The sequence below is a fragment of the Pempheris klunzingeri genome, chromosome 7 (assembly GCF_042242105.1).
Source record: "Pempheris klunzingeri isolate RE-2024b chromosome 7, fPemKlu1.hap1, whole genome shotgun sequence".
Classification (NCBI taxonomy): domain Eukaryota; kingdom Metazoa; phylum Chordata; class Actinopteri; order Acropomatiformes; family Pempheridae; genus Pempheris; species Pempheris klunzingeri.
Window position 1 is genome coordinate 17,269,578 of NC_092018.1, and position 25,430 is coordinate 17,295,007.

General features: G+C 43.1%; 1 protein-coding gene across 2 annotated transcripts in view; it reads left to right on the top strand.

Moving 5' to 3' along the window:
* The first annotated feature begins 10,886 nt into the window (after nucleotides 1-10,886).
* rhobtb4 (Rho related BTB domain containing 4) overlaps nucleotides 10,887-25,430 on the top strand; it is a 37,946-nt gene continuing 23,402 nt past the window's right edge. The window contains exons 1-2 of one of the 2 annotated variants that reach the window (XM_070834107.1): nucleotides 10,887-10,946; nucleotides 11,723-11,851. The gene's annotated coding sequence lies outside the window, so the exon portion shown is untranslated. The remainder of the gene's footprint in view (nucleotides 10,947-11,722; nucleotides 11,852-25,430) is intronic. The other variant, XM_070834108.1, reaches the window with a different exon arrangement.

Sequence of the window (25,430 nt, forward strand, 5' to 3'; positions counted from 1 at the left end):
TATGTGAATGTAGCTTTAAAAAAATAAATAAAATATTGTATTTAAACATAGAACGCTATTGTGTTCAGTGTTGCACTCCACAAATACACCAGTAAATGGGGCTGTGGGCTGATTATTTTTGACCAGAGATGCTGGTGTAGTGCAAAGAGAGTCCACTAGAGGGCAGGGTGGAGTTGCCTAAAACATTATGGACTGAAGTCTTCTTTGAGAAACTCCACATTGTGATTGGATATTGTGCACAGGGCACTGGTCACTCATGTCAGCCACTAAACTTGGGCACAAGTTTAGTGGCCATGCCCACAGTCTAACATTAGACAGACTTATATTAGATTTGTACTTATATGTGTTATGTCTTCAAGACATCCACATTTGAGGCAGGTGTGTTTTCTCCCTGTGATGTCTGTGATGCCTGTGATGTATTTGCAACCCTTGCTTTCTGGTTACGCCTTGTTGTTTATAGTTAACAGGCATTTAAATTTGATAAATAGAGTGCTTCAGCGCAATAACAGCATAAACTGTATTCTTTCTCTTTCCTAGAAAATGAGGACTAGAAGAACTAGAAAAGCCTGTATTGAAAAACCAATACAACGTATTGCCATTAACCAAATTTTCTGAGATATTGTTTCAAAGGATCTGCTAAGACGAGTTGGAAACACCTTTACTCACGACAAATGTTGCCGACTCAGCTGTATTGTTAGAAAATCTGGTTTTGTTCAGCACAGGTCACAGGGGTTTTTTTTAGTTCACACCAGGCGACCAGGTATCAATGTAATCCAACCCACTTTATTGTGACAAGATAAGAAGAATCAGGTCAGCGAGGAATTGTGTGCTGTTTGTAAGTTTAGGGCTGAGCGTGTATTAAATCCCTGAGTTCTTGTCTTTTCTGCTTTGCAGTCAACAGTGGTCATATAACATCAACGGACAAGACTGTTTTGAACCCACACACATGGCAGGTTATGTAACTTGAATTTGGTAGGTACCAACTGGCAGACATGTTAATGCTAATGGCCGGGTCAAAAGCAAAGCATAAACATGAACTACAGTGACTTGAACACACACTTTATGGAATCAATTATTTTTCAGTATGTCATGTTGTATCCTGCTCCCGGCCTCCCGGGGTGGGGCGGCTAACTACGCTGGCTGGGGAGGTCAGTGGAGGACTTAAGCTGTCAATATGAGGTCCCAAATGACATGGACGCTGAGATTACATAACTAACTGGAGCAGTGCGGAGGGAGGGAAAGGTTGGTCAAAAGTGATGCATGAAATAAGCGAAGGATTGAAAGAACAGAGGAGATACGGAGCTCAGTAAAAGCTTGTTAGAGAAAGGGCTGGGAGTAGAGAAAGGGAATATGACATAACTTTTCTCAGAAAAACGTGGAGACTAACAACAGCAGTCATTTATTCCTTGTTAACTAAGTCAATAGTTCTGTGCGACGCTCTAGTCCCATACACAGCCTCAGGGCCACTCATGCTGTGTACTGCTACAATACTTGTCAATAGTCAGCTCTTAGGTGTTCGGCACAGCTGAACACACAATGTTGGGGGGATCAGACCTCTACATGAGCTATTCTCATATATGGATGTGAATCTATGCTGACTGTGTATGTGTGCATGCGGTTCAAGTAATAATGGTGTTAAATCAATATTCCCCAGTAGATACTTTGAAATCTTTCAGTGACAAGGTAAAGATAGAGTCTGCGAGACCTTCAATGAAAGGCCCACGTTGGTCCACTGTGTCGCTTTAATCAAATCAAAGAGAAAAACTCTAAACATAAAATAGATGAGTAATCTTATAAATTATTCACCTGTTCAGCTATCAAGGCATGTGCCACAAGTGTCACATTCATATTAATTAACCAACAAGACGAGTTCGTTCAGTGCACAACCCAAACTGTCGGCCAAGCCCTGATTTTCAATGCCTGTGCCATCAATCTGTTAGGACCTTGTGTGTCAGTGTGGTATGTACCTGTATCTGTATGGGTGTTTGTGTGAGTACAACAGCATGAATATCTTTTAGGCTCTTTGTTAGTGCATTTTCTCATTATTCTGGTGGAGAAAGAGCAATTTCATCCCATGCACATCCAGCCTTGTGGCAGCTGCATAGGTCTGTGTTGCTAAGCCTGCTGGGATAGAGCCTCACCGGGGGGATGAAGAGCCTAAAGCCCCTACAGCTTGCTGCCACAGACAGACCAGCTCTCTGACAAAGCAACCAGGAAACCAGCTCCCACAGACATGCCGTATAAATAGATCTTCCATTTTAAACACAGAAATGGGGAGGAGGGGGGGTTGACGGACCTGAAAACCTGCCACTGCTGAGTGACAGATGTGCAGGAAGGCACATATGACATTAGTGCAGAGGTGCAAACCAGAACTAGGTAAAAAAAAAAACATTTTCAAATGATCTAGGTATTACATTTCGGTATTTCTGAACACTGGCTGAAATGTTTCTGTAGCATTGTTATGCTTATATCTTAAGACTTAAACCTTAAGTAAGGGCAGCGGAAACAAGTTGTGAATGCAACACTGACCTATCATCACCTTTTTAAGTTGATATGGCGAATTTGTTTGCAAACAGCTGCAGTGCATATCCAGCAGTTACATTATCATTCATTTCTGCTCACCTGGCAAATGTAAGTCTAATATTCACTCTCTGTTAGCTCTGTTTTTGGTCTCAACCATCTCCTGAGGGAAATATCTGGCTGTATAGTGGCTTACTGCTCCATTACTATGTTTACCAAATAGTGGCTAATTGTGTTTGTCTGCTGTTTTGTGCTGGGCAGGTAGTGTACAGTCAGTTTTAAGAGCTTTTCTGTAGAGTGAACCAACACAGTAAAGTTGCAGGCCGGACAGCTAAACTATGCGCTTTAAAGCGCTGCAAGCCGAGGAGGGACCTGCAGATTCAGGTGAAAGTTCTCTGTATTTGGGACATTAGATGTGAAATAATAATATTTTTTATCACAGTTTATGATGCCAGTTGGAGCAGGTCAAGTAAAAGAGAGAAAACGTGTGTAAATTAAATAGAATTTCATGATGATGATGATTATGATAAAAGGAATGTGGAGTGACTGACATATCCGGACGACTTGGACAGCTCACCCAGATTGCAAATATGCACCGACAGACTGCGGTGTAGTGGGGTAGATCTGTTTCACTGCTATAAACTAGATTACAGTTAAGCCGTGCCAACCCACCCACCTACGCAGCCACAGCTTCAGTGCTGTGGAAAGCCACACCCACGCATCATGCTAGGACAATCCACCCTTCCTGCCTATGTGGGCCTCTGGTTTAGGGGAAATGTCTCGACATACAGTACCGACTGACTCACCGTATTCCAAATCTTCTGTGGAAATCATGGGTCATGAGAAAATAAGTCAAGGCTCCTATGATGAAATGAAGATCTTACATCCTACTCTTTCAAAATTAATTGGATATTTACTGATTGTTGGTCTACCAATAGAAAGTAAAGGAGTAGTTTAATTAGTCTTGCTCTTTAGTTAAAGCGACTAAACACATTTAGATCATGTGTTTAAGTTGGTAACAAGTTGTTGCTCAATCAGTTGTGTTCCCAGTGAATGTGTCCCAGTAACACTAGACACATTGCAACACCCTACAAACGCACTGGGTGGCTAAACAGAGAAGTGGTCAGCAGTGGAAGAGCAGGAGAGAGCTTTTCATCCACACTGTGAGTCACTATCCACAGACGGAGAAACTGTGGGAAGAGCAGCAGAGCCATAGCATCACTGTACTGGAGGCCAGAGGTGGCATACTCTGCAGACATTGGAGGTGGGGAGAGATTCATCACAGCTGTCTCGCAAGGTCAGGCTAGGCAGCTTTGAATGAAAAGAGAGGACGTGAGGCCGTCCTTAACTTTAGCACTAATTGTTTTATCAGATATTTTGACATTTAATTAAGAATACAGGTGAATGCAGGGCTAAGCAGACACTGACCATTTAGGTATAGTCCACTGTGCAATAGCACTTAGTGGGTTTTGTCCTGACCTCTCCACACACACACGACTTGCATATCCCCAGTAACGTCATTTAGAAAGCATGGATAGGCAGCGGGACTTAAGTGCATTAGATTAGAGTAAAATAAACATGATCAGACCCTGCCATCTGCACTGGGATGGCATGGTTGCCTAGCACTGGGCACTGTTTGGATTGCCTGACGTTGATGAGCTGACGTTGGAGTGTGTATGTGTGTGTGTGTGTGTGTGTGTGTGTGTGTGTGTGTGTGTATGTGGCCATATGTGCAGATGGCACCATTCAAATAATGATGGATTTATTTTCCAGACAGTCTTCCAACCTCAGTCAGTCTTGTCTCAGATTTGAATCAGTGTGTCTGTGTATTTGTGCATACTTTTAATGCGTATGTGTTAAGTCGTGGTTTAGTTTAGATGGATATTGATTATAAAAACATGATAAGTACTGTCACATCTGGGATAACCTGTCTATAGCTTCTTACACCCTTCTGTCAGTAGAGGAGAGGCTGGGCATGCTTTGCACTGTTTATCACACTCAGGAGAATGTAATAAAACCATCACTCTCAAAGATGGTCCATGTGAGACACACGCTTTATAAAAGTGATCAACATTTGGTTGCTTTTATTTCCCAGCCACTCTATTTTTCACACATAAACACCCCACTCATTACCCCTAGTATGTGGGTTAGAGAGTAATTGAGTCTCAAAATAGAGTCACGCAATAATAACAGCGACATCCTGGCAACCCATATCATTGTGCTCTGTCAGTGAGACTGCTAATAGGGTTAATATGAACAAGATGGATGGGTGTCCTCAGGGCACCACCTGAATTCAAAATACATAAACATTTCCATCAAACTGTGTGTGCATGTGTGTGTGTGTGTGTGTGAGTGTTTTTGTGTGTGTGTCAGACAGAGAGAGAGAAAAGCAGGCTTTATGAGTGGACTAACTTGGCATTCACCTCAGTGCACACACACCATTCCTAATTGGCAGCTATGGAGAAAGCCCAGGCAAACTAACACTCTGGAGACGTCATACAGGGGTTATCTGGTGCACCAGTGGAAAACAGGTATGAAACAAATAGTCATTTCAATCGTCTCCGTGTCCAGAGGAATCATTTTTAACAGCCAATACGCAAAAGAGTGCATTTGGCATTTTAAAAAAAACTGTGGTTGGTAGGGGAAAATTGTGCCTTGTGACTTCGTAATAGTATTTCTTATCTATGGTTACTTTTAAAGTAGGTGACATAAAAGTGAAACGGGTTGATTTTTAATGTTAACCTAACAGCACCATCTCGGAGAGGACAGTTCCATATAGCACCTGCTGCGTTTCAACAGTGGGTCCTCAGTTCAGCTCTGGTGTGCATGTGCGTGTAATGAGGTGGTGGGGGGTAGCTGGCTCACAGTTCTATCATGAAAGCAGTTTTTGTTCTGACAAGTAGCTACAGTATAAGAACGAGGCATTTCAGAGAAACAAACTGTATCTACTGAGCTCCATTATTCAGGCTCAGTGTAACTTTTTTTGTAATCGTGGTCAGGGAAACTCTAGTTCAAGCGTGTGGTTTTCATACATCGTTGTTTGAGTAACCTTTTTCCATACCTGGCAGCATCTCAGCATGAGCATGGTGCTGTTATTTACTGTTGGGCAATAGGCAATCTCTGTATCATATTCAGTCTGTTCTGCACATGGTCTATAATTCATTGGAACTCCATAACTTTATTGTTCTAGAGTATCCTCGTCTATCCACGCTTTCTTTTCCCACAAGTCTCTACTTAGACAATAATATTGTTTCAATATAAAGAATTTGGGACTGTTAAGAGCTGGTATGATGCATGGTAAATCTAAAAACCTTTTGGTTATGAAGTATGTAAAATAAAGACTCAGCAGGTACATTTTATTCGAATCCTATATTTTTCTATTGAATCCAATGATAAAAATAGCACACATTAAATAAGATAACGTACATTAAGTTCTTAAAAGCTCAAACACACAAGTTTTCACATCAGAAAAGCTGAGTAGGAGTGACGCCCTACTGACCCCTTTACCCGACACGTTCTCCAGCTGCTCTGTCACTCACCATTAATGTGCATGTACCGCAAATACAAATACGGACAATAAAAGTGCGCCCGCCTATACGCACCCACATACACGTAACATTTTACAGATCCTTAGAAGTAGAGTCAGAGCGGTTTAACCTTTAACTGACTTCATTATTGTCAGTTGACTTAAGCCCTCCATGACTGAGTTATAAATGACTCCTTTGAGAAGTGTGAGTCAAAGTATCGTGTATCAGTCCTCGTACATGGTGTGTGAGAGAGCGAGGCTGAAAAAGAATGAGTCTTTCCTTGGATTGTGACTATTTTTGTACTTTTGTATACTAGCTAACTCAACTCATCAACTGTACTGTGTACAAGATATTTGCTTAAGTTGTAACATATATTTAATCATGGGAGACCTGTGTCATACACACAATCTGAGGAGATTAAAACCCACCACACTGGGCGGAGGATGCAGTAACTCCTGTCTTTAGTTTTGTTTGATCAAATTAGTACCTTTAGTGTTCATTTATTAACACAGTACGTACTGTGCCCTGCCTGCCCACCAGAACACAGTAAATGATATGTTTAAACACAAACTGGTAAATGGAGCAGAAGTACAAACACTGCAATCTGCTCATTTTTTCCTGAGAAAGCTGCAGGACCTCCATGACAAACGCAGTGACCCACGCACCCCTCCATTAAGGCCAGTCACTCCCACACTGCATGCCTGTGTGGATGGAGGGAGAGGAGCAGAGAGAAGTTTAGCTGTGAGAGACCGTCAGAGGAGAAGAGAGACGTGACAGTCCCCATGTAGACTTTAAGAAGCTCCTGCTTTGGCCATTGGCTCACCGGTGAGGAAACCATTACAGACACACACACAAACATACACAGTATCCAAAGGAGGAAGCTTGTGAATATGAAGCCCTCTGGATGGTCTCTCAAACCTCCGGCTCCCTGCTGAGCGTCATAAGTCACGCAAACAGGAGACAAAAGGAAAGAAGATGGGAAGACAAATGGTAGAGCAGGAGAGAGATTGGGAGAAAAACACAGGTAGAAATAGAGAGAGTGAAAGAGATCAGAGTTTGTCTCGAAAAACACAACCAAGGGATGTCAGGGGCAGAGGTAGCTGTGCTCGTCCTTGTTTCCATGGCGACCCGAATGTGCTGTCGGTGCAGTGACGCCAGTTGGGAGCATTACGCTGTGGCCGTGCTGACATGAGCCACACGTGCCAATGCCCAGCTGACAGTGCTGAGCATACGCCAGTGTCTATTCATAGCACCTAAGTGACGCCCGGGAGGGACTCAGGCAGCCCGGAGTGTGGGCCAAGGAGGCCAGGCGCCGAGAACTGGGTGGGTGCTGGCCTAGGACGGGATGGAGGTGGAGGTGGGTGGATGCACGTAGAGACCGAGGGATGAACCAGCGGTGGAGGTTATGTCATCAACTCTCTGATCTCTGTCCACACTGACAAAGTCACACCTGCCCCCTCAATCATCACACAGAATTACACCAACCCCTGCTTTTTTTGAGGTCTCCAAACATATTCACATGCACAAAGTGTGCAACGACAACACACCCACACAAATAGTCGTCTACACAAACCTGATGGGGTCATGAGGGGTCAAATGGCATTTGTTTGAGACACATTGTTCCGGGGTTGAAGCACAGCTATTTGGAGGCAACAGCCAGGCCAGATGTGTGCTACATCAGGCAAGGAGGGTATGTATGAGTGGAAAGTTTGTTTTTCCAAACTACCACTTTCTGGATGATCAGTTTGGGAACCTGTTCAACAACAACTAATATGTACAGTAAGACTGTAGTCATCCACCACCTCCTGATGGATGGCTGTGTCTTACTCATTACTGTCATATTTAGTCATATTTCCTGTTTTATTCTCGAGTGTTTGATTGAAAAACATTACCTTTACATTTTCTTGTATTTCATAAATGCCCTACCTCACCCTAAAGCATGGTGTATGTATGAGTACTGTTCTGTACTGCTGACAAGACATGATGGTGCAATCACTCAAAAGTAAGCATTTTTTCTGGCATGCATAAGCATTCTTAATAATTCTGCGCTGTATTGTAAAGAAATGAATTCATCATTACTTCCTGAGACACTTTGTGGTATTTGACATCAAAAATATAATGGGCCAGTGTCAGACTCAGGTATATTTTTATAACTAAACCTGAGTCTGACACCGGCCCATCTCAATTGGAAAATCTCACGAAATAAGTGCCATAAAGTGAAGTTGTGATAATCGATGCCAGAATAGGATGCCAATTTACCTTCACACCACACTGCCCAGAATGCAGTACAACTGGCAAGAGGGCTGGAAACACCAAGTCACTGCCTCCTTTGTGAGCGATTGTTTAAGCTCAATTGGTACTTCTGCAACACTGCTTTGTCTGAGAGATCAAGCAGAAGAATAGCAGAGACTCTGAGGCACAGAGAAACCCATTGTGGTCAGTCAGCGCCCAAAGTTAGATGACATTGTGGTCATTCGGTGGCTGATGTCAAAAGCCATTGTTGCTCCTGACATGCCACAGTGGAGGTACAGAGTTGCTGAGTGAAATCGATCTGAGCTGGACAAAGATCGCTGTTTTGTGTGTGAGCGTGTGTGTGTGAGAGTTTGACATTGTTTGTTTAGGTGTGTGCATGCGCTTACGTATGTGTGTGTATGTGTGTGTCTGCGCTGAGTGTTGTGTGCTGTGTTTGTTTGTAGAAATTCAGCCGACGCAGGACTTTCACACCCCTGGGATCAGCAGTTTGCCCCCTCAGGAGAGACACTGACAGAGAGAGGGGTGAACCATGTGGACGCCCCCATTATGCCCCTATTGTGCCCATGTGGCTGCATCAATAGTGCTATAGCAGAGGCCACTGGCAATGGAAAAGTGCTGTACAAGACACTTTGAGATAAAGGTTCAGTACACATGTGTTCGGCATGAAGAAGAGAGGGGACAAAGAGCCTAATGAGCGCAGAAAAGTTGAAAAACTGAGCACAGACACCGTCACATGACCTTCAGTGTATCGCACTTAATGTCAGCAGAACTCAGGAAGTATCGTGTGTAGAATGGAGGCATCATATTTTTTAGCATTCACAGTAGTAGCTCATCCCAACAGTATCACCTAACTATGCAGGAGTGTGTGCAGCATGTGTGTCTACGTACTCCCCTGCCTGCTGGCCACAGCCTGAGGATGGTTGCCTAGGACGTACATGAGCGCTGAGATAGGAGCAAGCCTGGGCAGGTCCTCCATTCCCTTCGCAGGACAATGGCTGCTTCAGATGCTTGGCTGAGCAGGAGTCTTGGAGAATCTGTGAGACGGGGGATTGCTCACAACCCCTCACTTGCCTGACATTTACGCTTTTGCCAAGTTCAACATGCACAGTACACAGAAAATGGCTTTTTTTTCTTTTAGAATTGCTGACGAATGCTGATGCTGATACGCTTTTCTGACAGCTCAGACAAATAAATTGACACTGAAGACTGAATTAGAGTGCTGCTTCTATTTCTGTGTATGTTGCCATCTTGGTTTCTAAGTGGAGGTTTAATATTTTGTAACTTGATTAGATCTCCAGTTCTACAACACATAGAAAACAGCTCACACAAGCCATCTGACCGCTGTCAGGAGGTGACAATTGAAGACATCCCTTTATTACAAATGGATGGTTTAGCTCAAACCACAAGATTAATTTAAGATGGGTGTAGAGTAAAGGCAGGGCCATGTCAGCGCAGCAGTTGCTTTGTGTCTGGAAGGTTGTTGGATTAGTCATTTGTTCCAGAGGAGATGCTGTGGCTTTATTGACCATCTCATGGGTGTCAGTTAAGCCAGTTAAGAATGTGTTCAAAACAACTGATCCTCCCTGAATGCTTAACATGCCTATAATAACACTGAACCTGCCTAACAGCTCACACACACACACACACACACAGTCGATATGAACTGAACAATGGCTGTGGCGGCGTCCTACTGTACTACACAATAGTGGTTTACTAGACTTGAGCATCCACCCAAACAGTTTCCAAATAAAACAAAGCTTTCAACTAAATGCACAATGAATTGAATTGTTAGGCAGCCTCGCACAAACAGACAAGTTCAGCAGGTGGACACAAAGGATGAACCTTTAAACTAGTAAGCGGCAGCCCTCCCGAAGTGCTCTCGAGCAAGACTGAACATCATCCTTTGAAATGTGGGCCTTCACTTAAAGACTCAGTTGATCCTCAAAATTAAAAAATAAAATTATTTCATCTCTAATTTTGCACACGTGATCGCAGGCTTCCCCATATGGTATAATGCAATTTGTTAATTATCCTGACTATAAATATCCTGTTATGCTGCATTAGCCTACTGCATATAGCCTAAACTACTGGCTACTGCTGGTCTAGACCGCACTGTAGGCCACTTTCTTCACCACATGTGTCTGAAAAGAAGGTGTTTCATCCTCATTGAAACCATTTACATATCTGAAGATGGCAGATCTTCACCAAACATTACAGTAAACCTGCAATAAAATATCAAAACTACGCCTGTACGCACGCATTTAAACATTACATTCCCTGATTACAATGAGACGCACACATGTGAGATACAGATACAGTATATGCCATAGTCCGTACAGGAATATATGTCACTCGCTCCCAGCCATGCGCACTGTCCATGCTGGAGGCTGGCACCCTCTCTACTTTATGAATGGATGGGTGTGGCACTGGGGACCAGCAATGAGGCTGTCGTCACTGCGCTCGCTGATAGACGCTGGCGCGCCGTGGGTGAAGGCTGGTCCAGAGTGAAACATAAACTGGGCTCTGCCACCGCTTGGGAGACACAACCAGAGAAAGAAAGGGGAGGAGAGCAGAGAGGGAGACAGACAGAGACAGCGGCGTCAGCCCACTCCCCAGCGAGGACTAAACTTCTGGCGAGAAATTTTGGTGAGATAGGGGGATTTGGATAAAAAAAAAAAAAAAAAAACAAGGGCGCAGTAGAACAAAAGACAAACCGACTTTTGTTTTAGGTTATGTCATGTTTAGCATGGGAAGTAAACGACTCAAATAAACGGGGAAAATCATTTGAGATGAGATCAGACAGATGTGGTGAGGATGAAATGCATGCGAGCCGATAACAATTCGTGGAAAAATCCCTCGTGCGTCTGTGATGTAAAGTCAATGCCGAATCATTTTTTTAAGACAAAAAAACAAAACAAACAAAAAAAAGACTCATCCAGGCATGACGAGCTTGCACCGCTGTGTAGAATAAAACAGACAGACAAAAGAAAGTCGAGGCAAGGGTCCTCTCCTCCATGTGCTCCCTCCTTGTAGGTGTGACAGAAACAACAAAGGGACGTGGAAAAAACTCGCATCAGGACCACAGGCGGACAACAGCCCAGACAGACCGCAGAGCACAATAGCGGGGGCCTGCAAACAAGAGCATGTCTGCAGGTTTTGCAATATGCAGCAGTCTTTGTGTAATTACATTCCTCCTGGCGTCTCTCGGCTACAACAATCGGGAGTGTTTTTCTCCTGTCAGCTCCGGCAGATCTTCACCAAACACGCGCGTTTAGAGGCGAAACCGATAATCTCAGGACGTTCGAGTCCGAGGCTGAAACGGAGCAAGTGTTAAAACGTGTGAGTTATGGTTGGATGTTGTCATCTGTGGAGGGGGGTGGGAAATGCTCTGAAGTGATCGCATGTGTGTGTGTGCCTTGCAGTTTAATGGGGGAGAAGCAGGAGACGCGAGCGCTGCCCAGAATAAACTGAAAGGAAAAGAGCGGCGGAGAGGTGTGGACGTCGAGGCGAAAGAGATCTGAAGTGCTTCCAGAGGTGCGTGTTTTTCAAAGGTAGGGGCCACGGGACCTAGGACACATACTGTGTTTCAACTTGTGATGTAAACTGTTAATGCGGTGGTCAGTGCAGACCACATGTGGACGGACGGGCAAGAGGTTGCATAACGGTTCACTTAGTTTGAGCTGAACTTCCAACAGCCTGGTTTGTAACTTCTGCTCCGGACATTGAGCTGTATGTGAAGCTTTTTGGGGGAGATGTCACCCAAGACGTCTTTGACCACTCTTTTGTCTGAAAAAACAAAACAAAACAACAACCTATGAAGTTATATAATTTAATGTCTAATGCTTGGACTAAAATCTAAAGTCTATAAAGTCGATGTGGGTGTGTCACTTTAGGTCAACCCCAGACAATATCTGCACATCACTGATAAAAGTCATGTGGGTTCTCTCCTAATGTGGCAGTTTTACTTTTTGGTAGGTTATCATCATTATTATGTTATGCTGTGGTTCATCTTGTAATAAAAAAAAAAAGATTTATTGAGTTACAAATAATCACAAAGTGATATTTAAGGGATACAGTGTTACCATGAGGGGTGACGTATCGGTATCAAAACTTAAATTATCGCTCCACTGTAAGAACCTCACACTCCGGTGTATTTCCGTGTGAGAATATTTAGAAATAGGCAGAGTCAGATAACTGTCTGTGGTTATGTCCAGCTCTGCTTTATACCATCAGGTTCCCTTTGGTGATACAGTGATCGGTCAATGAATCAATCTGTGCTTTGCAAGAGTCTAGGTTGCTCGGCAGATTCAGATATGTCCACCACCTGCAGCCTGGATGAGAGAGTCCAGCCTGAAGACATAGCTGAGGAGTGGAGTCACTCTGAAGCCAAACAGTGGCTGCTGTAGTTACTATATGTGCTAAAGGAAATACAGGCCACATGTATGTACGTAGGGAAACTTACTATGGAAGAAAATTTGGTGTCTCTGACAACAACCAAAACACCATCCAGCTATCAGCTAAACCGAGAGTCAAACATTTCTATCTTTTTTTTGTTCCTTTCTCTTCATTTTTTCCTACACTGTGAGCGGAGAACAGATGGTGGGTGTGGGGGGATGGTCTGATAGAGTTGACATCAGTTCCTCCGCTCTGTCCCAATCCTTCATGTTTTTCTATCAGCTGTGGAATTTGAACCATTCTTCCTTTGGGGTGAGGCCCGTCCCTCTGTCTGCCTCTGCTTGGAGGAGTAGGTTGAATCCAGAGTAGGCTGCGAATGTGTGTGTGTGTGTGTGTGTGTGTGTGTGTGTGTGTGTGTGTGTATGTGTGGGTAACTGGGGCTTTCCAGTAGGGTTGCACACTAAACATTCCTGGCTGCTGGATGGCCGACTAGTGGGCCAAGTCCACACAGCTGGGAGTCATATAAGAAGCTGTGTCTTTGTGAGAGTTGAGCAATAATGCGCTTGCGCATTCGGTCGCATGCACACACTCGCTGATGCACAGAAGCACACACAAAACAAAGTCTGCTTCGAGCCAGCGTCTCCCCTCAACTGCATCCAGAGTCACTGGGGGCTGTGAAGTGTGTGCATGGGATGGATAGTTTGTATTGTTTACATGTGCATGCATGTATATGTCTGCATGTGTGTATAAAAATATGTAGAGTTTTCTTTAACGCAAGTGTTTATGAGCGCTGCAGTGATCCTCAAAGGGAGACACTCAAATGCATGCACGCGCACACGCATCCTTGCATGGCAACACAGGCACTCACACATAAAAAAAGGGGGGAAAAAAACCCAACAGAGACCACCAGTCACAGTACAACAGTGTCTTCTTCTCTTACCAGCACCACATGATGTTTGTCCTCTTAAGTAAGTTTTGGAGAGGGAGAGAAAATGTGGAGGGGGGGAGGGAAAGAGAGAGAGAAGCAAGTGATTGTGCTGGTGATGGCAACTGTACAGTTTGTTTCTCTCGTGCTGGCTGCCTCTTTGGTTGTTTTTTAAACAGGGTGTCAGTGAGCAAAGAATGTGTGTGCAAGAGCAGAAAGCAGAGCGAGACAGCAAGGGGAAAGTTAAGGAACATAGGCCTTGTGTGCTGGGAGAAGAGAGGAGAAGAGAAGAGAGGAGAAGAGAAGAGAAGAGAAGAGAAGAGAAGAAGAAGATTGTTTGAAAACAAATAAGAGAAACTGATCTGTGGAGAGGAGAAAGAATGGACAAAAAAGGAGTGCAGATCCTGAGGAAGAGGGACACGAAGGGGTTTTGGCTGAGAGGAAATTAGAGCAGAGCACGCTGACGGAGTGAGACAGAAAAAGAGAAATTGAGAAAGGGAGCAAGCGAGAGAGAGTATGTCAGGCGGTAGGTTGCGTATGACTGCAAACATGATAATCATCAGAGGCCAAAACATTTCCCCTGTTCACCCTAACATGTTTCCCCCAGCTTCCCCTTCTAAGTTTGAACAAACAAATTGATCAAAAAAAAAATTGAAATAGAAGAAATGAAAATTAAACAGTTAACGTCCTCTGTCATCCCTCCAGACAATCTGCTCAGGGCTGAAGAAAAAGCTCTGTTAGCTTCCCGGAGCAAAAAGAAACCCCCTCTCTTTCAGAACTGATTCCACATGTAAAACTCCTTTGAACATCTGTCTTAACTTCCTCTAATGTGGTAATCCGCTGCGCTGTGTCACTAGCGCTCCTGCTCTCCCTCTCTCTGTTTTTACTGTACTGTATGTGTGTGAGAGTGAGTGTGATTAGCTTTATAGGCCTCTGCAGCTGGTCTGGATTAAAGTCACTAAACAAATGTTATTATTAGTCTGGTCCACTAAACAGTAAATGTAATACTGATGTAAAATCAAACACATGCACCTGCAACTGCTGATTTGAAGTGCACAGGAAGTAAAACACACCTCTACGATGGCAGAGAGCTTGTCTGTGAAGGAATGAACTGTTTGTGTGTGTGTGTGTGGTGAGAGACGTGGATAAGAAGGTGTTGTGTCGCCAGTGAGGACAGGACAGGGCAGGGCCGGGCCAAGCGGACGAGAGCAGATAAGAGAGCCGGTTCATTTCAGGGAGGGTGTCTTCGTCCGGATGTGGCCGCTCAGACAGCCCCCGGGCTGGGCTGAGGCCAGGGTCTGACAGGGGGTTGTGTCTGGAGATACAGGGTGGCAGGCTGCTCTGCCAGGGGGGCGTATTACACAACCTGACTGTTGACAGACTATGGGGAAAGAGTTGTGGGCCAAAAGGTTTTACGCTGCAAGAATTCTATCATTTTTGTATTGGGTTGTAATTAATTAACCAAGTGTCACTTTATGTCCCCACGTTCTGTGTCACTAGCACCTGTAGGAAACTCTGCCTGCTCACATGTTTTACATTGTGCCGCTTCAGAATGACAGATTACCGCCGGCCGGAGGTAGAACAGGAGCAACAAGGCTGCTCTTTTAAAGAAAACGGCTGGTTGACTGATGTAAAAAAAGAGGGGCTTGAATGCTAGAAATTCACATTTGCCCTAAAGCGAAGACATTCTCTCAATCATTAATCGTGTATAAAGACTACTGCTGCTTTTTTCACTCCTTAACCCCCCCACACAGTAAGTGCTCACATCTGAATATATCTATATTCAGCCCTGGTGTCTGTTTCATTTCATTGTTTCATGTGTGTGTGTGAGAGAGAGAGAGACAGCAAGTTATGCCACAGACAACCAAGAGGCACAGCTTGGCTGCTTGGCTGTAGCTCCTCTCTATTTATGTTCGTGTGTGTGTGTGTGTGTGTGTGGTGGGGATGTATCACTGCAACAAATATATCTTTCTGTGTATCTGTGTGTGATAATGCTTGCATATTTTTGTATGTGTGCCACTCGGTGTGCAATTTGATCCCCGGGTGTCTCTTTCTTTAGCATCTGCTCCTCTCATTTGTGGCAGAAAGCTGATCCCCTTGGGTGAATTGGCTCCAAAGTCATATGACTGAGGATATGCCAGCAAGGTACTCAAGTGTGTGTGTGTGTGTGTGTGTGTGTGTGTGTGAGCTGCAATCACAGATAGCATTTCATTCCATAAGTTGGGGAGCGGAGCTGGATGGATGTGGTAACCTTGCATCCCAAGCAGGACTACTTCTACTTCCCATGTCTGTATGTGACCGAACTGCTCCATATGTCTGGCTTCTGTGTTGTTCACACGCAGTGGTAACTTCTAGCGTCTCTCTTTTTCAATGCCTGCAAGCCTTGGCCGTCTCCTGTTATCTTCCTGTTTGTTTTCACATCTTGTCTGCCTGTCTATCCACCTGTCTTCCTGAAACAACAACAACTCACGTCCCATCGCACGCTCTATTCAGCAGCTGTGGCTTTCATTAATTGAGAATTAAGAAACCCCAATTAGCACCTTCAGCGACATCAGTGATTTGCCGTGCTTGGGTGAGAGAGAGGGAGGCGCAGAGAGGGAGAGTCTGTTCACATGTTTTCTTGTTTGTCCAGGAGAGAGAGTGATTGTGGGTAGGTGCCACTGTATGCTTAATGTCACGTACACATTTGCCCTCGTGTGATTTTAGCATGCTGGTGTTAATGGGACACTTCCAAAAGTGATGGAGAACAAGTGGTTCAAACTCTGGTTTTCTGTGACCATAGCTCTGTTTTGGCAGTTAGTTGCTTTCATTGCACCAAGAAAGGACCCCATCATCCATTTTTTTTCTTACACCACAGTCTGTGCCTTCCACATATCCAAACAGTATCACAGGCATCCAGAAATCGTCCATCACACCCAAACCCAATAGCAGACACACACAGATTCAGACACAGTGACTCACACAGAGAAACATATGAACTCCTGAACCCACATTTGCAAACACCTCCATATAGACATAAACACATTGACACATGCGTATGCTCCCTGCCAGTCTGTGTGTCTCTGTCTTCTCTAGTAAGAGCTGGAGGCTTTAAACTAATCTGTAGTGAGAGAAACGCCCAAGGGTGCCATTCCTGCTAATCGGGGTAAGGCCAGTTTCAGTTTTGACTTGGGTGCTCATGAAACCACAGGAATTTAATCAGTAATTGTCCTTGTGTTTGTGCTCATGTGATTGTACGTGTCCACAGGTTGAGGTGTTTCCGTTCATATTTATTTTTGTACATGGTTGTCGCTCGTAAAAACGCCCCACATTTCATTTGATTGAGGGCTGTCCGATTTTTGCAGTTTCATTGGGCTGATGCAACCTGACTGACACTCTCTCTTGCCTCTCTGCTTCTCCCTCTCACTCACACTCATGCAAGCACACACACACACACCAGAATGGATGAATCAGATTTGATAACTGAGGGTAGCAAATTGCACACAAGAGCTCTGTCATCATCCCAGTCAGTGCTTGTCTGACTCCAGTCTCTGCGGTTTGCTCCTCCATTAAAATCTGAAATTGACCCACCATTTATGATGTGGTTTGGTTAGCCAGTTTTAGCTTGGATCTATTTTTAGGTATTGCACTCTACAGGGACCTTTCCCTTGATTTGAACAAACTGAAGGAAAAACTTAATAAAACTAAAAGTCATGTTGGTTCTCTGCTTTCATTGTGCATGTGTAAATCAGCCATATTTGTAAAAGCAAATCAGTTCAACTCCAGGGTAAAAGAAGACCTGGTAAAATAACAATAAATTACATTGCAAACCAGTCGTGGTCATCAAAGGATAGACAATTTTTAAATTGCCTTGCACTCTGGCAATCTTTTTTTGTTTCACTCTCTCTGTAATACATCCGTATCGTTTCAACATAAATATTTAATCAATACCATCAATATCAATGCTATTTAAAATCATGTGCCACTTAATAGCAATGCATTTCCCAACAGAGGCCATGTTATGCAGAAATATTGACTTGCTGAGTGTTGTTATGTTCCAGTACGGCTCTTATAGTTTGCTGTTAAATTGCCTTTTACCTCCATGTTGACTCAGTGATCAATAATACAGTAGTCTGAATTAAATCAAAAGCTATAAAAATTGTTCAGGACAAGTTATGTTTTGTGTACAAATCGCCAGACTACTGTTCCATCTACCATTGAGAGCGTAGTGGTCACATTCTCTGTATTTTTCCCTGTGAATTTGTGGATTTTAATAACCTGAGGTGCACTTTACATTCTACAATTAAATATATACACTTGTTCTGTGTTTATAGGCTGAGGCTTGAGTACTTTTAGACTCAATATATTTACTACTTATGACTACTTTTAGGCCAAACATAGAGTATGAGAATCTTATTCCGTCAGTAGCGCAGGCACTAACTCAATAGACCGTTACATTTAAAATTTGCCAAACAGTTGAGTGAATACTTAAAATATGACCACTCTAAATACTTTCAAGACTTGGGGGACTTTGGGGACTCGTGACATCAGTATTTCTACAATCCTGGCTACGGCCCTGGGTTCATCTGAATATTTCTCTGGTCTGAATGACCTCTGTTCACAAGTGGTTAGGATTAGCTGGGATCAACAGTAATGCACCATCCAAAAGAGCTTCCACCCCGTTGCCCCTTGCCCTTATTTAAATGATTCAAGCCTGTGTGGCTGTGCTGCAGCTTGTCAAGTGAATGACATGTGGTCACAGTGCACGGTGACTGTTGTATGCCGCCTGTATCACCAGCAGTGCGGAAATAACCGGACACCAGTATAGATTTTTCCATCACACTATTTTAGGATGCTTACTGTGCATAGTGTACCAGCTGTATGTGTGTGTGTGTACATGTGTGTGCATGCATGTTCATCTTGTTTAACAATATTCCTGCAATTGCAGATACGTGTTGACCTCCATTTTGACAGATTCAACCAGTATGTAGGATACTGCATTCCATTACTGTCAGGCGAAAATCGTATCTCTACCTCTGATGATGCTTCTGTTATCAGGTCAGCTGAAGGAGTACATGGCTCCTCCACTGCAGTGAAAATGCTTTGACCTCTCGTGGTTAGAAAAACCACTCAAAGCCCTACTGGATAAAATCAAACCTGAATTGCCATTGAGATAAATGCATTACTGTTTTGCTCTGTCTGTGAGATGCAAGGTTTTCACCTCACAACAGGCTTATTTTTGTTTGTGCAAGTGCAATACAATATGAGGAACTCTAACTAACAGAGCAACATGAATGGATAAACAACATACAGGCTATTTGAAGCAGAGACAACAAAGGACTTTCCTGTTATGCCTCGGCTCTCTGTAATGTGGTTTATTTGTCTGTCTGTGTCTCAGACTGTCTGTGATTTTTGCTTTTTACACTCTTGTTCTTTCCCTCCCCTCCACCCCCCCACACCCCCCTCTCTATTTCTGTATCTGTGAGCAACACTGTGTTTTAAATAGAGGCAGACTGATACTGAAATTCTTAGCCTGATAACAATAGAGATATGTAGGATTAGTCATGCTAGTCATTAGACATAATGAAAAAGGACAACAATGCATTGGTGGAAATTAGCATTTTACCTTAACACACCTTCTTCAAATTGGGTTACTTAAGATGTGTACATAAAAGAATAATATATTTTACTGTTACAGTTACATTCAACAATTTTATTTCCATATCTGGGATTACTGGATAATTTTCTCCTTAAGTCTCTAGAAGTTATTCAAGTAAAACAATGGAAACTTCAAGGGCACTATGCCAAGGCCAGTGGTCCAGATCCACTATTGATTGCTTGTTCGTGAGTTGGATCTGCTCCAAAATTTAATGGGCTCTTCCTTGACCCATGCTAAACCCTTCCAAGTTTCATGAGCATAGGGCCAGTAGTTTTTCACAAACAGACAGACCGACAAACAAATGACATTGAAATATAACCTCTTTGGCAGAGGTATAAAATCACTGATGGATACATGCAGCCTGTGATCAGGTACACTTTGCTACGGGGTCACAAGCCAAAAACATTGGAAACCTCTGTTATTCGGTACTTTGCAGAGTGTGCTGGGCTGATGTACTGACTGTGTGCAGTGTGTTCTCGGCAGGGCTGCAGCTCTTTTCTGTGCCAGACTGAAGTCCAGAGATGTTTGGCTTGGCTTCACTCTCTGTTTGATCAGGCTGTTTCTGGAATACTGACTGACCAGTGCTGAGGCCAAATTCATCTCTGTCCTCTCAGCTTTAGCATTTTTACTTTGCTCGATTGATCACAACTTTGCACAGTTTCATTCAATGTTATACATTTTTAAAGTATTATAATTCAAGGAGTATGACTGTCCCTGTGTGTTAATGCCAAACACGCGAGCAAAGACAAAGAACATTTTCCTTTTATGAGATAAATGAGAGCTTCGTGTGTCCCCACTCACCTCTTCCTATTTTGTTGTCTGTACTCACCCCCAGTCCAAAGTTTACTCTGATACATCCTCGCCAGAGTGTGACAGAGGTTGCGGACCTGTCTGAGGTTCAGAGAGGTTACCAACATTCCCAACATTACCACAGGTAGCAGTGAGGCGTCAAAGCCCAGTAATAGATTGCAAAAATCATTGGAAAGAAAGTGCCCGCTTACCACCCATTAATTATAGGATGGTCAGTAATACTCTTAAATGTGCCTTATAGTATACAGGGCTGTAGAGCATGATGTTGGCCATAATGGTGCATGCACTGAAACAGAATTAAGGCATCTGTTGTCTGCTGGGTCAGATACAGAGTACAATACTGTTACATATAATTTCATCAAACAGCAATTTGCGATGTATCATGTATTTTTGTTGTTTGGTGACACATTCTCATCTTCCTGCAAATTTATGGCCAACATTATGAGGTGACAGTCACACTATGATTATTAACAGAGTTGCAATAATGATGACATTATTAATAATATAATAATGACAGGCCTTTTCTTGGACATGTTATTTCATACTGGCATTCGAGGTAGGATGCAAACTTTTTTAAGTGTGGGGCCACGTGGGGTTTCCTCCTCCTTTACATAGGCTGAAAAGTAATTCTAATATCCCATCCATTTACTTTCACCTCGCTATCACCATATTAACAAACTCCAGAAACAAAATTTCCCATTGAAGACACTTTGTAGGTAGTCCATGATAAGCCCCTCCTTGATCCCTGCTGACTGATGTACTAAAGGACATATTAAGAACTTACTAAGGAATATATTTGGCGGATTAAATCAATTTCAAACTGACACTGAAGCCACAGTGTGTCTGGGGAGTAAGTCTAATAAATTGAATTAGACGTGGCATAGACAACGTGTTCAGTGAATTACTCTTCCTAAACCTGTTCAAGCTGTAATGTAGCAGAGATGTCTGACATGGTCATGACCCTGGTGAGTCAGAATCCCACTATCATGTACCGATCCTTGGCCTATTCTTTATTCTTGTATTGTGTCTATCGCCAAAGAGGCTGTGAACAGAGAGAGTGATTTTTGCAGTTTGGTGTGTAGTCCAGCACCTCTATGGAAGGAGTAGATGAATGCTGAATGAACAACTATGGGATATACAACTGTTCATTTACTTTGATATATGAATGCTCACTATGGGTAACATTGGACCACCTGAATACTGATGCGTTACTTAATGCAGACCCACACAGCATTCACAGCTCCCTAGCTCTGCCCAAGCTTTGGCCTTCCTGAACTCCATCCCCATTTCCACGTATATCTCATTCTGTAACCTGATTCTCACACTCTTCCTTGACGTCATCTCCAGCCAGGCCCTTGATCTAAGCACCTAGCTCATCCTCATCCTTATAATGCCCTCAGACCTGCACAGCCAGTGAATACACCAAGCCCCTAACTGGCTCAGCACTCACTTCCCAAGGTAATTAAAGTGATCTTTCACTTTGCTGGAGCATTAGCCACACTACCTACTGCCTGTGCCTTATTATGAGTCAACCGTGACCTACACAGAATTTCATTAATGCACTATTTTCATATTTAATGCAAATATTAATTTTCTCCTTCACCTTACACTTTGCTTCCAATTGGAGAAAGTGTTATAGTGAGCAACCTATACATCTAGTCCATACAATACAGCACGAACGGTCCTTAAACAGGGCACTACTTTTATCAGCAAGATGAAACACACTTAAGATTTTAAAGACATGCTGAGATGTTTTCCAGCAAAGTGAACTATCACTTTAAGAGTTTGCAGCTGAAGAGAGCCTTAATAAGATTAGCCCTGCCACTTGACAGCCACAGCTTAAGAGGCACCTCTACTGACCTGTGTGTCTCTATCCAGCAGAGCGTGGTCATGTGTATTTGTTTGCATGTGTTTATGTGATTTTGAAATTGTGTTTGTCAGTGTTGACTCTGACAGTATGTCTTGTACTCATGTGTCTGTACATGAACGTGGCCCTAGCAAGACAGGCAAGCTCATGAAACTTCATGCCGAAACGAATGCAGACCGTATATAATGACTTGGGACTATTTCTGCTATGTACAATTTGTCTTCATCACGCAAGATTTGTGTCACTCAAGAATTCTGAGCATCCACTCAACCCTTCATTTTCTCAAAACCCTGTGTCCACCTTGTCTATCCCCAGAGACTCTCCTGCCTTAGGCTGTGCTTAAGAGTGTAGCTGGCTTTAAAATGACAGGCAAGGATTTTAAACCAACAAGAAAACTATTCCTCAAACAGAAAGCCCATGGAATCACTGGAATCTCTTACCAAAGTGTTACCTACTGTGAGATGTTTTAACCACTGTCGGTGCTTGAGAGCATGCCGGGGAGACCGCAGCCACAATAAAGTTTGGGTAAATTGACATCGGTATGGGCTGATGGTGGCAGATGTGCACTTGATGGTCACTGATGGTTGGGTGTGCCAGATGTCACATTACTCTAAATGGGCAGTCTTAGGGGAGCTACTTAGGGACAGTGAGGAATCTGCGGAGCTGTGTTCTTGTTTATTCCAGGCACTGCTTTGCGAAAGCCAGGCACCTCACTGTGAAACATTTAAGTTGGCATTAATATCATAATCAGAGGTCTGTTTATTCTCAGGCAGACAGCAGGCAGTTAACCCCCCCCCCCACCTAATCCACATTACACCCAAGCATTGTTGTCTTTCTCCTTCACTCATCCCACCCTCCATCCTTCCCATTCTGTTCTCAGGAATCTCAAGCCACTTTACATTCTCGACATATTCCACCATCATGGCCCATCATCACCAGCCCAGACTTGACCTGAACATACATCAGCGTTATTGTCAGTGAACACTTAACTGCAGGCAGGGAGTCAGACTCACAAACCACCCGTCATTCCACATGCGGTGGCAATGGGGGAGTAATACCTAATGACAAGTATGTTAACAGTAAATGTTTTAACTCTTATCTTCTGTTTGGTGATGCTGGAGACCTTTGACACAGTTTGATAGCTCATAAATCACATCTCACTTTGCTTCATGGCTTTTCATCATTTTATAACAGCAGCTTATAAATATGATTTGCACAAGATGACTGCTGTGTTAAGTACATTGAATTACATTAGAATTGTGTGAATTAAGAATTAATTTGCACGTCCTTTGAATCTGTACGAGTTGGGTGGTTGACTCGATATGTTCATAAGATGAAAATAAACACAAAGATCTGTGAATTTTGAAATAAATATTGGCTAATTGGTTAATTTTGAAATTGGGCAGTACGATTTGGAGGTCTCTCCAAAAGGATGCAGACATGAGGGCGAGGTCTAATTAAAAATGGTGTGCCACAGCCTTTTTGGCAAGAAAGAAATTAAGCCTACATAAAAGGACTTTCAAAATGGATCTGTTTTTACAAGGCATTAAACTTACAAATAAATACAATTTAAGAAATAATCAGTAACAGTAATGCGCTGAAGCTTTTTACTCTATTGTGGTGTTTTTCCTTTTTTGTTTTGAGCAACGGAATGATATGGCTTCATTAAGATATAATGAGACAATAACAGCTGGTCACACACATGGAGTTATCCAACCTGACTGTAGATAAGACCGTCCGCTGATAACTTAGTAAGTCAACAATGTCCTGGCTTCTCTCTCTTTTGAACTATGTGTGTCTGTCTCTTTCTGTACTTTCTCTCAGGCCTTATCTAGTGCTGTGAATGTTTTTCACTTAAACTCACACTCTGCTAACATGCCTATCGTCCATCGCCAAATGGGCCGGCTGTTACAAAACACACTCTGTTTCATGCCAGGGTGCCTGCTCTGGCAACACATCTCAGCCACTTCTACATGTCAAAGTGTGTGTGTGGGGGTATGACTTTCACCCACTTTCAGGGACACACACTCGACCTAAGACCAGTTGGTTGGAGGCAGCTTCTGCAAATTGGGACAAAAGTCATGGCCCCAATTGGTAAACTGTGATTTTTGGGTCAGTGGTTAAGGTTAGGATTAGATTTGGTCAAGGTTAACATTCGCTGATTCACAGTTTGTAATGCTCCATTTCTGACATCTTTGCATCAGTAAAATCGGTTTTCATTATCTCTGCCAGGAGTAAGCCTGGAGTGGATTACGCCTTCGGTCATGTGTGCGCTTATGCACCTGTACTTGTCTGCCTGTCTGCAGCTTAAAAACTGACATTCATAGGAAAAGTTTTGAACCGGAGCATCTGCAGATTCATTCCACGCCTGATATGTTGTGATCAACTAATGCTGTGCACAATACGACATGAATACATCCCTGTTTCTGTTATCTACCATGTTAAATGAGACTGGGGGTTGGTTGGAGCACTTTTCACTCTGGCATCATTTATGCTAGAATATTATAATGAGCAGCAAATCAAAGGTTACTGTCTCAGCTTTAAATAAATATGTTTTAATGCTTCCAAAATTAGGTAACGTGTTTAAAGCCATGTTGTGCATTTGTGCTAACCAGCCCCTTTAAAAAACTGCCAATAATATATATATATTTTTTTTACCTTATGAATTTAATTATTTTCGAAAATTATTTGGCACTACGATGGATTTGTGAAAAGGCCTCTTTGTCATAGAGCTCGGTGTTTTTAGAGGTCAAAGAGAAACAACATATCAGCTTACTGGGTTGCAGTACTAGAGAAACAAATGTGAAATAAAAATGCCACTTTTTTTTGTTTTGTTTTTTGCTTGTTAATGTTTGCTGTTTGCTTAAGAAGAACCAATTTTTTTTAAATCAAACTCTCTGCACCATATTGAATTACACAGCAACGTTTTCTTTGGCACCACGTTGAATTGCGTCGTATCAGGTTGAATCTCACCGTGCTGAATCAAATCGTGTTGAATCGCACTGCAGTGCAATAGGGGTGGATTGTATCACAAACTTCATGTGTATTTTTGATGCATTGGATCGTTGGCGGTGAATTGAGATGTGTATCTTATCGGCCTCAGTGATAGAGGGGCTCACCCCCAGTGTGTGTGTGTGTCTGTGTGTGTGAGAAAGAGAGGGAGGGGAGGAGTATTTCTTGCCATTTTTTCCACTGTTCTTCTATCAGTTCTCATGTAGGAATGCCAGTTTCCCAGTTCATTAGACCAGTTCAATTGACTTTAGCCCTCTAAATTTTCTTCCCAGAGGGACAATTTTAAATTCCTGTCTTGTTGCATATTTTCTCATCCCTCTGCACAACAAAAATGCATGTCCAAATTCTCCTGCCAAACAAACAAGCTGATGATCTCATTTTGTAGATCTAGATGCATACATGTGGAATATAATTTATGTGTGTGTGTGTGTGTGTGTGTGTGTGTGAGTGTCAGGGCTGAAGGTAGAATTTAATCTTTGATAC